The sequence below is a fragment of the Vicia villosa genome, linkage group LG1 (assembly GCF_029867415.1).
Source record: "Vicia villosa cultivar HV-30 ecotype Madison, WI linkage group LG1, Vvil1.0, whole genome shotgun sequence".
In the NCBI taxonomy this organism is placed as follows: domain Eukaryota; kingdom Viridiplantae; phylum Streptophyta; class Magnoliopsida; order Fabales; family Fabaceae; genus Vicia; species Vicia villosa.
The window spans coordinates 41,283,753-41,298,570 of record NC_081180.1 but is presented as its reverse complement, the minus strand read 5'-3'; the positions used below and the strand labels follow the sequence as shown (position 1 = coordinate 41,298,570).

Below are 14,818 nucleotides of genomic sequence, written 5' to 3'. Positions count from 1 at the left end.
TTACTCTTAAGCCAATATAAATGCTCCTTATAATTATACAGTTATTTGTGGTGGTTAAATAAATAAAACATATTTTTAACATATTTGATCTACAGTTATCATTTTATTTTCTCTCCATCATAATAAATGACTTAATTTTTTTCTCCACGATAAAATACAAGTAAAACTATGACATATAAACTATTTACTTAAGAATCTCTAATTATACCTAACTTTATTAATTCCAAAAGTACACACTTACACCAATTGGTGGGAGTACAAATATCAATTCTGTATCAATGGCAATTTCAGGACTTGGATCCTCTCCTTCCATCTTTTCTCTTCATTTCTCTCCTTCACTAATTTGTCTCTATCCCTCTCTTATATTTCATCTCTCTTCTTTAATTTATAATTTTTTATTAATCTTCCATTTTATTTTACACTTGTTTGAGTGATGGAGGTGGAAGGAGGGAAGGAGAGGATCCAAGCTAGGCCATTTCATCAATCTTGTCTTCAATTTTTTCCCTCTTTTCATTAATTTCAAATTTGACTGTATTATAACACTAGTAGGAAACCCGTGCTATCGCACGGGTCTGGTTGATGTTTCACATTACATGTATCTAAATATTACTTATTAAAGTTCTTTTATATAAATCAACCATATATATTTAACCAAAATGCAAACAAATTTTAGTCCATGTTAATCCCAAAAACATAATAGTTAACGATGAAAGAGCTAATAATACATCAAATTTTTTAGCTCTTTAAGTAAAAACAATAAACATATGCATTCATATTATACGTATCAATAACTAAATTATTAAATATGACATCATATTTTCAGGTAACATTAATATATTTATAACTTATAATCATTTATCAAAATTTAATTCATGTGTTTGGAATATCAAACATAATATAACTTATTTTGCAGTTCATAAATATTCACGTAATTTCAATCAATAATATTTCATAGATACATTCACATCTACCCGTCAATTAATTTTATAACTTAAAATATATAAAACAATAACAAAACAAATAGTTAAAAGATAGACATTAAAATGATTCGTCAATCACTCGTATCTCATAGTTTGGTTCACATTTACCCGTCAATAAAAGTATAACAACTCCCGTTAAATGTTTAAGAGTTTCTAGATTTAATGTATATTATTATAATATAAAAAATATAATTTTATAAGTTAAAAAAATATAATTTTAATTAAGAAATTAAACATAGATAGAGAATAAAATTTATTAAACCTATTTGAGATATTAGCTCATTTTTTTCAAACCTAAAATGTATGACATCTCCCGTCAAATATTAAAAGTTTCTACATTTGATGTATACTTAAAATATTTAAAAATTAAATAAATAATAAAAATATGAATATATTAATAGAGTAATTAGATCTTGAATATGTACAATTATAAAAAAATAGAAATTCAAAACCTATGTATGGTAAATAATATATATTTATTCTCATATATTTAAAATAGTCACATTAAGAAGTCTCCATTGGATAGTGTAATAAATATAAAATCTCAAATTTAAAATGCTTTGTAACTTATTCACGTTTATAAAAACAATCATACTTTATTCAATTTATAAAATTGACGATATTAATAAATTTTTATCTTTTATCATTAATTTTTATGATTACCATTTATCACTAAATTTTCATGACTACCCATTAACATATTTTTAACATGATTACAATTATGAAGTTAATTTGAAAAAATTCTGAGAAGTTTTAGTTATTTCATAAGTTTACAAAAATTACAAAATCTCAATTAATTTTGTTTTGTTTTATTAAACTTTCTATAAAAGTCTAAATAATTTCAAAATAAATTTTATCTTAAATAAGGATCTAAATAATTACAAAATAATTTTTGTTCTTATATTTTTATAAACTAAATATTTAACTTTGGAATAAAAAAAAATATAAGTTGTAGTAAAAAGTTATAAATTTTATCTCTATTGATTTAGATTTGTTTTTATTAACCTTTTTCTAATAATCTAAATGATTACAAAATATATTTTATTTCAAGTTAGAACTTTTAATTTTAATAAAAAAATTAAATAAAAAACAAATTAGAAGTATAAACAAATTACTTGTATTATAAATAAATTTTAAATTTTGATCAAAAAAAATTTTTAATTAATAATTATAAGAAATTATTTAGTTTTCAATTCAATAATAATAATTTTATTCAATATTATAATTATCATTTAATTGAATTTAAGATTTAAAAAAGTCTACCTTTTGAATGAAAAGGTAAAAAGACTGAGTTTCCGTATCTGCATTAAGAAAATTTTCATCTTCCCGTGTGACCTTTCAAATTAATTGCATTGAACAACAAAATTGATTTTACGTTGAAAAGTTAAAAACATGAGTTTTAATAGCTATGATAATTAAATAGTCATTTACCCGTGTATGTCTGTACCATTAGCCTTTAACTTCATGAATTATTGACATATTTTAAACATAATTTAAAAAATATATATAAATCCACTTATATAACTTTAGGATGATAAAAAACACGTAAATGAAATTTATTTCATTTTTAACTTCTAAGAATTGTTTTGATGATATACATTAATAATAATAATAATCAATAAATATTATTTAATTTTATAATAATGGTGATTGATTTTGTAATTAACTTAAAAGGTGTAATTTTTTGTATTAAATACATAAAATATATTCCTATTTATTTGAACATTGGAACAACTATATTTCAATATTTTTTTCAACCTACCTAAAAAATTGATGAATAGAATTGGAACATGTAGTATCATTACCCCTAGTCCAATATAGTTATGCCATTAGTAATTAAAAACTGACTTTTAATTATTTTATTCCTATAATTATAACAATATTCAATAAAATAAAAAATCTAATAATTATGTTTTCCACGGCATTATCAAGGTACTTTAGTTTTTATATATTATAATAGATAATAGATTGTATGACAGTACCGTCACTTTTAATTATGATTCTTTTTAATTATTATTTTTATATCAATAAGTTCATATTTGTCCTATCATCTTCCATTTGTAGTTTAAAAGTATTCGTAATTATAATTAGGACAATGCTAACCAGTGCCCCGGGGGCATTGGTTAAGGATCATTAATTGCGTGATATATTCATTAATATTCTTAAAAAGAGAGTTTATTAATAGTGTTATTTAAGACAAAAAAATTGAAAATTTTAAAACTACCTTACACATTTTTATTTACCATTTATTATTGTTTTTGCCTATTTCATTTTCAAAAATGACAACTACTTTTTAATTTAATGTTTTTTTTCTTAACTTTATCAAAACATTTAAATATTTAAATTGAATATAATTTTTTTTATTAAAAAAATTCAATATTTTATAGTTAATTTTTAAAGAATTTTAATTTTTTTTAGTTCATTTTGTTTATAATAAATCATGTTCTTATATTAAAATTATAATAATATTGAAATGAAGTTATGAAATTCAAATCCCGAATTTTATTTTGTTTCAAGCATATAAATTATGTATTAAATAAAAGAGAGAGAATAAGTTAATTTAATTCAATTTAATAATTAAATATATGTAATTTTCATTTATTATAAAAGAATAAAACTTGATTAATAGTTATTTATTACTCCTTATCCAGTGCCCGGGACAGGTTAGCAAGACCCTTATAGTTAATATATTAGATATATGCGCGGTAAAGTTTATATGTACTGATTAAATTAGATAATAATTAATGATAAAAAAATAATTTACGTATGTCTTTCCATTTAAAAAATAATAAGTTGTGATTTGATATATTTTAATGTTTAAAACAAATACATACAAAAATAAAATCGTAGGTTAACATTGAAAGCTAATTTATTTTTTTAATAAATAAATTAGCTCAATAATTAATAATAATAACTAATAATAATTACTAAAATTAAGAAAGAAAGAGATTAAATTTTGATCATTATTATTTTATGTTCTAATTTGTTGGAATTTTGAAGAGCTAGTTTGACGGTTGGTTTGAGAAGTTTAATCGTTAATATTATGTAATTAATAATTATGGTATAAATATATTTGGTATAATGTTAAATTAAAGTGAAAAAAAACGTAATGATGATAATATTCAAGTAATTAAATATATTATGTGATTATCGGGAAACAATTATTGTAACTTTCAATACCAACTAATTAAAAGAAAAGAGATACGTGTTTAAAGACCATATATTTGAAAAGACAAACAAATTAAGTTGGAAGATAAACTTTATTAAAAAACATATGAAAAATAAAAAGGGTAATTATTATTGATCCATTCAAGCATATGTGTGCACCTCTCACATAGAAGGCTTCCTTACATTACAGTTTGCCGCAACAAAGCTCTTCCTACCTGATCATCAAGAATGGTGGAGCCTGAGTCGGCAGTACATGCATACAAAAACAACAATGGTAAAAACAACTCTATTTCTTGTTGTTGTCACCATTTATTTGAGATTGAGAAATCTCAGTAATCCCTCCAAGGATATCTAAAAAAACAAAAAATGTTCAGGGAATAAATAATATTACATAAAATTCAGAACTTTACCTTCCTTCAACTATGGCATCCAATCCAAGAAGGTTAAGGTAATAAGCAGGAATATCAGGAAGGTCTGATTTTAACAGAAGTTGATCCACATAAAACCAATTTGTAAGAATGATTCCTCGACTTAAAAGAGAAGTCGTTTTTCGAAACTTTGAAATTCTGCATTCCAGCTGATAGTTCGGACTTGAATTTGGAAACCAAATAAGTAGGGACAATGGCTTGAATCATATCACGCTTAAAAAAAACAGAAATAATATTTGTTAGTAATAAGGCAGAACAGAGTGTGTAAGACAAAAACAATAGAATTTGGGAACAAAATACCACCTTCGAATCAACTAAAACCATTTCTATGTGTTATTTGTTGGAAGAACTTGTTACATACTATATATGCTTACAACTAACTGCAATCTTCCACAAATCCTTCGACTCGTTGATGTCCTTCACAGAATCGATAGGGCGAGCCATGAGAATGCTTAAATAGCTGCAAGAAGAAAACAAATTTCACTTGGCAAATACCAAATCATACAAATTAATAGAAAACAAAAATGGAGAAGAAGCTTCAAACCTGTAAAAGAGAAAGTGAATACTGGTATGCCATGGTTGGTTGTGATATATACCGTGAGAATTAAAAGTTTGAAACGCATAGAAAATTACCATTTAACGTGTAGATTTGAATTTGAAGCCAAAAAATAATGAATTACTAAAAATAAATAATGAACAAAAAATTAGAGTCTGCCACATCAGCAGCAATAAATACCAAATCAATATTATTGTGTTATTTTGACAAAAGACTTTTATACCCGTGGAATAAGAAAAGTTTCAGTTCATTTATTAGAAGACTTTTAATGGAATTTCCAAGTACTATTACTTTTATATATTAATAATAGATTTACAATCTCAAATTACACAACAATCAAAGTATCCCCTAGAGAGGGGTGATTAAGGATCAATTTTGATTCAAAATCACCCCTCGAATCGTTCTTATTTCTCTATAAGTTAAATAAGTGGTTTTCACATATATATTTATCGTTTTTTGTGATTTCTCGTCTTTCTGCGGTATATTTTGTTTTTCTGTCGTTGTGCGCAGTGTTTATTTGTTTCAGGTTGAAAGATGAGTTTCGATCTAGTGCAGATCCTATCTTTGACTTTGGTGTCATTAACGCTACAGATCTGGAGGCATGAGTATTTCAGACATTTCAATATAGTCATAGTTATATCCGTAGGCATATGCAATTTGCCGTTTTATGCTATTAACATGGATGCTGTGAGTTTGTTTGCAGATTAATCCTTTTTTTTTGGCGATTTTTAATTTGTATTGCAATAATGTACTCTATCGATTGAAATAAATGAATATTTTATTTAATAAAAAAAAAATAAAGAAAACATATTTTAATTATGATATTAGTACATAGTGGCTTAATCTAGCTCTTTGTCTAGATTATGGGTTTTATTTTATAGTATATATGAACGGTTGGTTTTTCTCTTTTAACTGATATTGTGTTTATGTTGTGTTATTAATTAATTTGATTTAAAAGAAATTTTATAAAACGTTATTGATGTTTGAATTTGTAATCATTATTATGCATCCGCAGAATTAGATTGTAGGTGCTACCGAAAACATGGTTACTGAATTACTTAAAAAGGAATAAAATAAATTTCCTCTTTCCCATCTCAGCTCTTCCATTTTTGCCATATTAAATGCTATAGGGATTTGTTATTATTTGTAGTTTATAATGTTTGTCGAGCCGAAGGGTAGAGATTGAGACATACGTATAACTGCTTTTTTTTATAGTTAAGAAAATGGGCTATTGGACTCATGAGATAAATCAATTGACATCAAAATGTCATAACATCAAACTCTATCCAATTCTATTTATTTATTATTATTAATTTAAATATTAAAATAAATTTTTTTAAAAAGTTTATAGGTTAGTTTTTAAGTGAAGATATCTTAACCTTTAAATTAGTAATAATAATAAACGGATAGGATTTTGTGTCCTGACACCTTGATGCTATCTCCACCTTATATATATATATATATAATTCGTCTATACATTCACTGAGCGCAGGAGAAATACTAAAAGAATATAGGCGATTCAAGTTTCAAATACATCAAACGACTCTACGCATCACACTCCTAGCATATTGCGGGTTGTTATAACGGTCTCATTATATATAGAGTAGGCGAGGTATTCAAGTACACAATTTCAAATTCAATTTTCATTTACTCTTCTTCTTTACATACTGACTTAAGCATTTCTAACCATGTGGGGCAACCCCCTCTCCACGGAAACAGAAGTTCAGATCTGTTGTAAATTGTAACCCTCCACACCCACTAATTCTCCATCTAATTCTAGTTCTGTAACAGAACAATGACGCCATTTGTGGGAATCGACTTCTGATTCCCGTGTTTTCCACAATTGAACATCCGTTCGTCGATTCATCAATTCGAAACCTTTACACTTTATCAGATCAAGAGTCATGAAAATCGAACACAAAGATCCTCCACGTTCAACCTGATCAAGTACCGTATCAACTTTGATTTCCTGAATTTTCAGATCCCTAACTTTCATACTTTTCAACAATGACTCGATCTAGAGTTGTCGTTGTCACTCAAGGGTGATCAATCAACCTCCTCTGCCCGGTCCTCAATGCGTAACAGGTCAAGTAGCAGACACTCCACTGCATCCAAATCTACTCCAACATCCTCAAATCGCAGGACCTCCAAATCTACTTCGGGGTCTCCGATCAGAACTCCGATACCGCCACCATCTTCACAACCAGAAGCATTGCTTGGCCAAGTGATTCAACTCTAGGTAGACACCCATTATAACCAAGAGGATGAAGATTAAAAACTCGAATCCCTCCCATTCCTTAAAGAAGAAACTACTGGAGAACCATATCTAGTGCTACTATAAATAACGCGTTTCACCTCGGAAGCGAAATGCATTTAATCTCGGCTACAAAAGCGAGGTAACGAAGAGCATCATGAAAAGTATCAACTTTACCCCTCGATTTTTAAAACACCGAGGGGAAAATGTTTATGCAAATGGGTTTGAAACCTAGCTTCTGGACTTTTAATATTTTCAAAACTAGTGCATCAAACCTCCCGGTTTTATCAATAACACCGAGGGGGTAAAATTGATATGTATATTTTTTTAACTCGTTACAAACTACAGAATGTTAATAAATCAATTGTTTACCCAAAATATTACATTGCTTACACAGAATATTTATGTAAATATATTTAAAAAAATTGATTTCGACTCATCGTTATTACTGTTGGTGAAGATCAGATGTTGGATCCTCGTTTCACTGAAATGTCAGGGAAAATAAAATGTTAGATGCAATATATTCCAGATCCCTTTTGCATTTATTTTTTTCTGATGTAAAACAAAAAAGGTTAGTTAAATGAATGAATATATGATTATTGAAGAACACTGTAAAAAAATGATTATTGAAGAACACAAAACTTAAACACGATTTATTTTCTTCTCTTGCAATCCATTTGTAGAGAAATTTACCAAGTTTTTTACAATTCGAAGTTTTATAATGGACGTTTGTTATATTTCACACAGATCACTAATGGAAGTGTCTGGAGCATTGATACTCATGAAATAGACGATAAAAATTTGTTTAAGGATGGTGATCAATATCCTCAATAATCACGCCAAAAATATACCATCGGTTTTGTCAAAAACCGTGGTAAAAAATGTTTATCCCTCGGTTTCATTAGAAATCCAATGTTTATAATCTTTCTTTTTAACATTACAATGTTTAAACAAAATATTAAATTACATTATTACAATAAATGCAATATTATCATAGTAGCTGTTATTTTTGAAGAACAACACATCTTTGATGTAATTCTGATCCTGTTGGATATATTTTCCGCTCATTATTTTAAATTTCTATGGATTGCATGCAATCAACTTCTAAGGAGCTATCCTCTCCAAGTAAGGGGTTATTAGTTCCAAAGATTGAAAATGTTTTTTTTTCCACTTGCAATCCATCATAGAGAACTTTTCTAAGTTTCTTTAAGTTCCATAATTTCATTATCTTAAGAAAATGTTATCAAGGCAAATGCTTTCACATGAAATATATATATATATATATATATATATATATATATATATATATATATATATATATATATATATATATATATATATATATATATATATATATGGTGGATATAGATAATATGTTATGGATTGATGTCTTGGCAATATCTTGAGTGTTGTTCAGTTAAGAATGTAGGATAAAGATTCGTTGTTATAGCTGTGTAACATATTCCCTCGATTTTTATTAAAAAACCGAGGAAAAACATATTTTCTTTTTTAAATAGAAAAATAAAATAAAATAAGCAAGCCTCTCGGTTTTAGAAGAACATCGAGGTGAATAATATTTATTTTTTAAAACATTACATTGTTCACACATAATATTAAAAAATTCAAATTCGTCATCGTCGCTGCAATTTCAAATTTTATTGCATATATCTTTTCAAAGGTTAAACAACCTTCTTTGTTTAACCTAGAAACATGAATAATTTTTACACTTGCAATCTATCATATGGAACTTTTCCAACATTCTTTAACAGAGAGTTGTTCCAAAATACAACATCAACACCATTATGTGAGATATATTGCAAGGGTAGAAAAAATGTTATGTTTAGGGATAGAAGAACATTGAAGGTTTAGAGCGACTAGTTTAGAGCGACCACATATAAGTTAGAATTAACGTAAAATCTGTTTAACGATTGTTTTTATAGCAAAATCTTATTATTTTATCCCTCGGTTATTAAGGAAATCAAAGGGATAAATTATTTAGTTTTCACTTATAAACAAATAAAAACATAAATTGCAATAGCTGAGATTCGAAAGATAAGCTAAGAGAAGAGTATTATCTGCATAATGAGGATGGAGCACAACTAAATTAGTGGTTCTTGTAACACCCCCAATTCTATACTACACAAATAAGGTATACATTCGCACAAATCAGAGTAAAGAAGCATGCGTCTCATGAGGGCATTACACATAATTACCATAATTATAAAACATTTTAAACTTTAACATGCAATGGTCACATATGAGTAGGGGTGGCAAACGGGCATGCCCGGCTCATTTAGGCATGCCCCTCAAAAGCCCAAAAAAACGGGGCGGGGCGAGATAGATATATTTGACAGTGCGGGTCTAAAACCTTGCCCTGCCCCACGAAAAAGTAAGGGCGGGGTGGGGAAAGCCCACGGGCATTGAACCTTTTAGGCCTAAAAATAGTAAAATTGTATGAAAAAACTCATACCCGCAAAAGCCCACAAAAAAGGGGCGGGGAGGGCACATTAAAGGGAGTGGGCCTAAAACCTTGTCCCGCCCCGCGAAAAAGTGCGGACAAAACGGGCTTTCCCCGCGGACCGGGCCCGTTTTGCCACCCCTACATACTAGTAACACAAAAATTAAGGATTTATAAATAACATGCAAAACCACAAGGGAATAATTAATCATTTCATCAATAAAATGGTAAAATCGGATGATTTCCATACATCATCCACCATATCTCAACATCTCGGCTCAAAGGCCGCTCATCAACAAAATAACATATCCAAATATGAAATACAATATGAGTAAACAAATATCTCATAACATCATGTCATAACAATATAAACCCAATCCCCATGTGTTACATATGACCAAAGCCCCATAAGACTACCTAGCCAAAACACGCTAAAGAGCTCTAAAACTCCAAGCTAAGCTTCCTCTGAAGCACCACTAATCTTCGAAACATGCGCGATGTCACAATGAACATCATTCAAACAGAAGGGTGAGAATTCAAATCATTATGAATAAGCATAATAATGGGAAATGTAAAACACAACAAGAATACATTTTAAGAATTCATCACTCTTCACATAAACATGCATCTTATATAATATATCAAGATTCACATGTTTAGCTCATTCGACAAAGTTCCATAATTCAAGTAATCATATCCAATTACTGCAATCAACCATTGTATCCAATGATGAATACAAATCGAATATACAATACCAAATCGCAACATCCACATATACACATATCAATCCAAAATCATATCCACACAATCATATCACATAATCACATAACAACAACAATTCACACCGACACGTGCGACTTAAGTGTGACTCAATGCGATATGCATGTGGATCCCTCGATCCGTTATCATTTCTGGCAAGCCGATTGTCCATCTCTCGAACTCAGTGTTTTAAAAACCAGACCGGTCATCAAACCAGTGAGGGTACTGGGTCACTGGTTCATTGGTCGAACCACTGGGTCACTGATTGAACCACATGATTAAACCGGTTAAACCGGATAATTCAATTAATAGACCGGTCACTATAACAAAATTATATAGGTATAAAATCGGTCGAACATGATGACTCGGTTTCTAAAATATATAAGTATCACTTAAATTTTTAGAATATATCATATCATAATTTTAAAAGTTCATAATTTAAATTCAAATTTTAAATATATGTATCATAAATAACAAAATAACTAGAGAACTTAGCAATGTAGATATAGTAATAAATTAAAATAACAAAATTGTATAAGTAAAAACCACTTTTACCCTCAAAAAGTAAATATCATTCCTCCGTTAATAAACTTAAAGATCTTATTGTCTTCTTGCAATTTGAATATGATAACCATCCTTGCTTAACATCTTCATCTTATTGCTTTGTAATGTGAAGATAAACTCCTTTTAAAAATTCATTTTTAAGGATTAAGATTCTGTAGACAAAGTGTGTAGCAGAAAATACAAAATACAATGAATGCCTTAGTAAAAAATTTGTGATGGTTTGATGCATCCAAATAAAGTGCAGCTGCTTTAAGTTTTTTAGAGATAAAAATTGAAAAACATGTGCAATGGAGGAAGAGGAACGTCACACAATATTGACTATCAGGTTTTTTTTTTATTAAAATAATAAAAAAAGTCATTTTGATTTTAAAAAATAAAATAAAAAAATAAAAAGCATTTAAACCGCCAGTTTAAGAAAACCGCCGATTTTTCCGGTTTTACCGGTTTTTTCCAGTTCACAACGGTTTGATGACATAAGCGATCCAACAATTGAACCAGGCCGGTTACTTGGCCGGTTCCCAGTTTAACCGGTCCGACCGGCCGGTCCGGTGCGATTTTTAAAACACTGCTCGAACTAGATAACCACCTCAAAGCCCCATACTCGTTAAGCTTTCAAATCCCATACTCGTTAGATTTGGGACAAGCAATTAATCTCAACGAGATTACCCGATATTTCCTCTTTCAAAGACTCATGCTAGTGTAAGTGTGCAACAAACAAGACTTATGCAAATAAGATGATTCTCAACCTCTTAAACTAAATAATCACATCTCTTCCAATATTGCACCATATTACACAACATGACTTCAAAGCAATCACCAAAGCATCAATTAGTATATAACAATTCAATCACATGTATTCAAGCATCTCATAACATGTACTGTGTCATTATTCATCAATTCACACCATAAATACATACATATTCAAGTATAATGTACATGTATAAATTCCATCCAAAACCTATCCAAACATCATTGAATAAATTATTAAAATACATGGAAACTCTTCTAAAATCACAAGTATACAGACCCCCTAGCCAAGAACCAAAATCACAAAATTTTCATAACAAACTATCGCGGCGCGTCACGCCTCTCCTGCGACGCGATGTCAAGTCAGAGAGTTTCGCGCGGCGCGATTGTGTGAATTCTGCATAAAATAACCCATTTTTGACAGCATACGGATTTCATTCCAATCCCACTAAAATCTCATTCCAAACAGAAATTCGACACATATATCAGGTTTCTAACATGTTACCACTCATGGGTTAACATTATAACATCATTAAACATATTTTTGATCCACAAAATCTCACAAATCTACAAAACCCTAACATATGAAATTGAGAGAATGAAGATTATACACATAGCATATCATTACCCACAACATTACCCAATCATACTACCCATAATCATTTGGATTCAAACCCTTACCTTGAATCTCTAGTCCTCCCTCTTAAAGAATCTCCTCCCATCTTTCTCTTCTCTTCTTTCTTGCCTCTTTTCTTTCTATCTCCTCTAATTCTAGGTTTTTTTCCTCATAATACTCTTACTAACTCTATTTTGTCATATTGGGCTTAACCCACTAAATTCTATATTCTACTTAATTAGGCCCATTAACTATTTACTAGTCTTAACATATCGATTCAATTATTCAAATATCGCACATATTCAAATAATCACAAAACACACCAATTCACTACAGAAAAAAAGGCCTCCTACCACGCCCAGGAAACCGAGGCTATATGCAAAATAACCGTGGCGTAACGCTGAGGCCACGGTTCGGCCACGGAAATCCAACGGTGGAGTATACGGCCGTGGCCAAAAGTAAAGTCCACGGTTTTTTGGTATAGACCACGCCATTTTTACAACCGTGGCATTTTTAGGCCACGGTTTAGGTAGCTTGATTAAGGCCATGGTTTGTATTTGCCATGACCTAATAACTGTGGCTATATTGTAAAGCCACGGTTTCATTTTAACGTTTACGATACAGTATTAGTTCAAGATATAGCCACAGTTTGATTATGACCACCTATTTAAAACCGTTGTTATATGTTATGCATTCTAGCCCATTTATCTTGCCACGATTTATTTCTGTATCATTACATAAATATGTCATTATATATATATATATATATAAAATTAACAATAAGGAGAACCCACTAATAAAGTTATGGTCAAGCAATAAGGAGAACCCACGATTAATCTCATCAGAACAATTGAGCTAATAAAGTAAAGGTACTGATAATCAGTATCTACCTTCAGAGTGAGATCTAATGCTCCACTGATAATCGTCGCCTCATCATCTGTGAGTTCACCTCCTTTACCAGCCTATAACAATCAACAGAATGAAAATTACCAAGATTGAAATAAAAGAACAACTTCCGAGTATGTCATATAGTATTTCTTATTGGACTTCTCAAATGCTATACAAGTGCTTATACCATAAGATAAGTTCAAATAAATAGTTTAATAAGAACTTCAATTAGAATATGAATACAAAAATATACCATTACCATCAATGCATATTAATAGTCATAATGAGTAAAAACAGACTAACAGACAGGGAGCCGTGACTATAATAACTAATAAATATTTATAATCCTTGAATGTGGGACAAGACGGAATGGCTATATAAGGGATACTACTAACACAGAGGAAAAGAAGTAGTAACCCAATAAATTTTGTTAATCACCTCTATTTTTTCCAAGAAAAATGGAACTTCATTTACCTCATCACCAGCTTCATCGTTGCCATCCTCTTCATCAAGCTCCTCCTGTTCCATTACAATCAACTACAGTTAGAAACACAATGGAAGAAAGATATGGCAAAGTAAAATGAAAATGATGTGAAATCCGAGAAAGTATTTGGTATTCATCAAATCAAAAAGATATAAAAACTAAAAGTTGACTTACATTGTTGAAATAAATAAGTGGGTTTGACCATAAATCATCCTTGATTAATTCTGCAACCTGCAATATAGAGTGAAAATTATACTAGGACTAATGTGAATATCAGAGACTGGCGGAAAACTAAGGCGGGAATGGATGTATCTAGAAACAACTCGAGAAGACCAAGAAAATGATATACCTCATCATGAATGTCAAGCAGATCATCGTCTTTCTGCTCGCAGTCACAAAACCAGCTAAGGAAACTGCATTCATTAGCAAAATAAATTGAAGACTTTAACCATTTGTTCCATGAAAGCTTCTATCCTCAAATATGAAAGTTTGATTGAAAACTGTGATATTTGCTTTGACTACTTTACTCTCTGTCTTGCTAAGTCACAACAATCATGTGGTTAGAAACTGATTTTTACATGACAGGGTTTTGGCAGAGAAATGCACAGTCAAGCATAAAGACTTTTCAATCAAATCCTGAAAGGTCACAGATTTTCAATCATATCGTTTAAAAAGTTTTAGATCGCTCTAAATTACTTCAAACATAAGATCCTCAATCTGGGAGTAATACAAATTAGCAGCCATCATTCTAGCCAATAGGCAAACATCTCTTGTCACTTCAGGAGTTACTCTTGGATTTCCTGCATCATTTTGTGCATAGTTAGACATGAGAGAAAGGACTTCGCTACAACAATAGAATCTCCAGCATCCAAACTATCAGGGTCAAAAGTAACTCCACGATGAACCTACACATCTG

The 14,818-nt window shown here is 29.7% G+C and overlaps 1 long non-coding RNA gene across 1 annotated transcript; it reads right to left on the bottom strand.

Moving 5' to 3' along the window:
• Positions 1 to 13,843: 13,843 nt before the first annotated feature.
• LOC131604833 (uncharacterized) lies at positions 13,844 to 14,318 on the bottom strand. The gene is made up of 3 exons (XR_009284648.1): positions 14,252 to 14,318; positions 14,077 to 14,133; positions 13,844 to 13,937 (listed from the first exon to the last, which is right to left on the bottom strand). It is a non-coding gene; the product is annotated as an uncharacterized LOC131604833 (long non-coding RNA).
• Between the last annotated feature and the right edge of the window lie 500 nt (positions 14,319 to 14,818).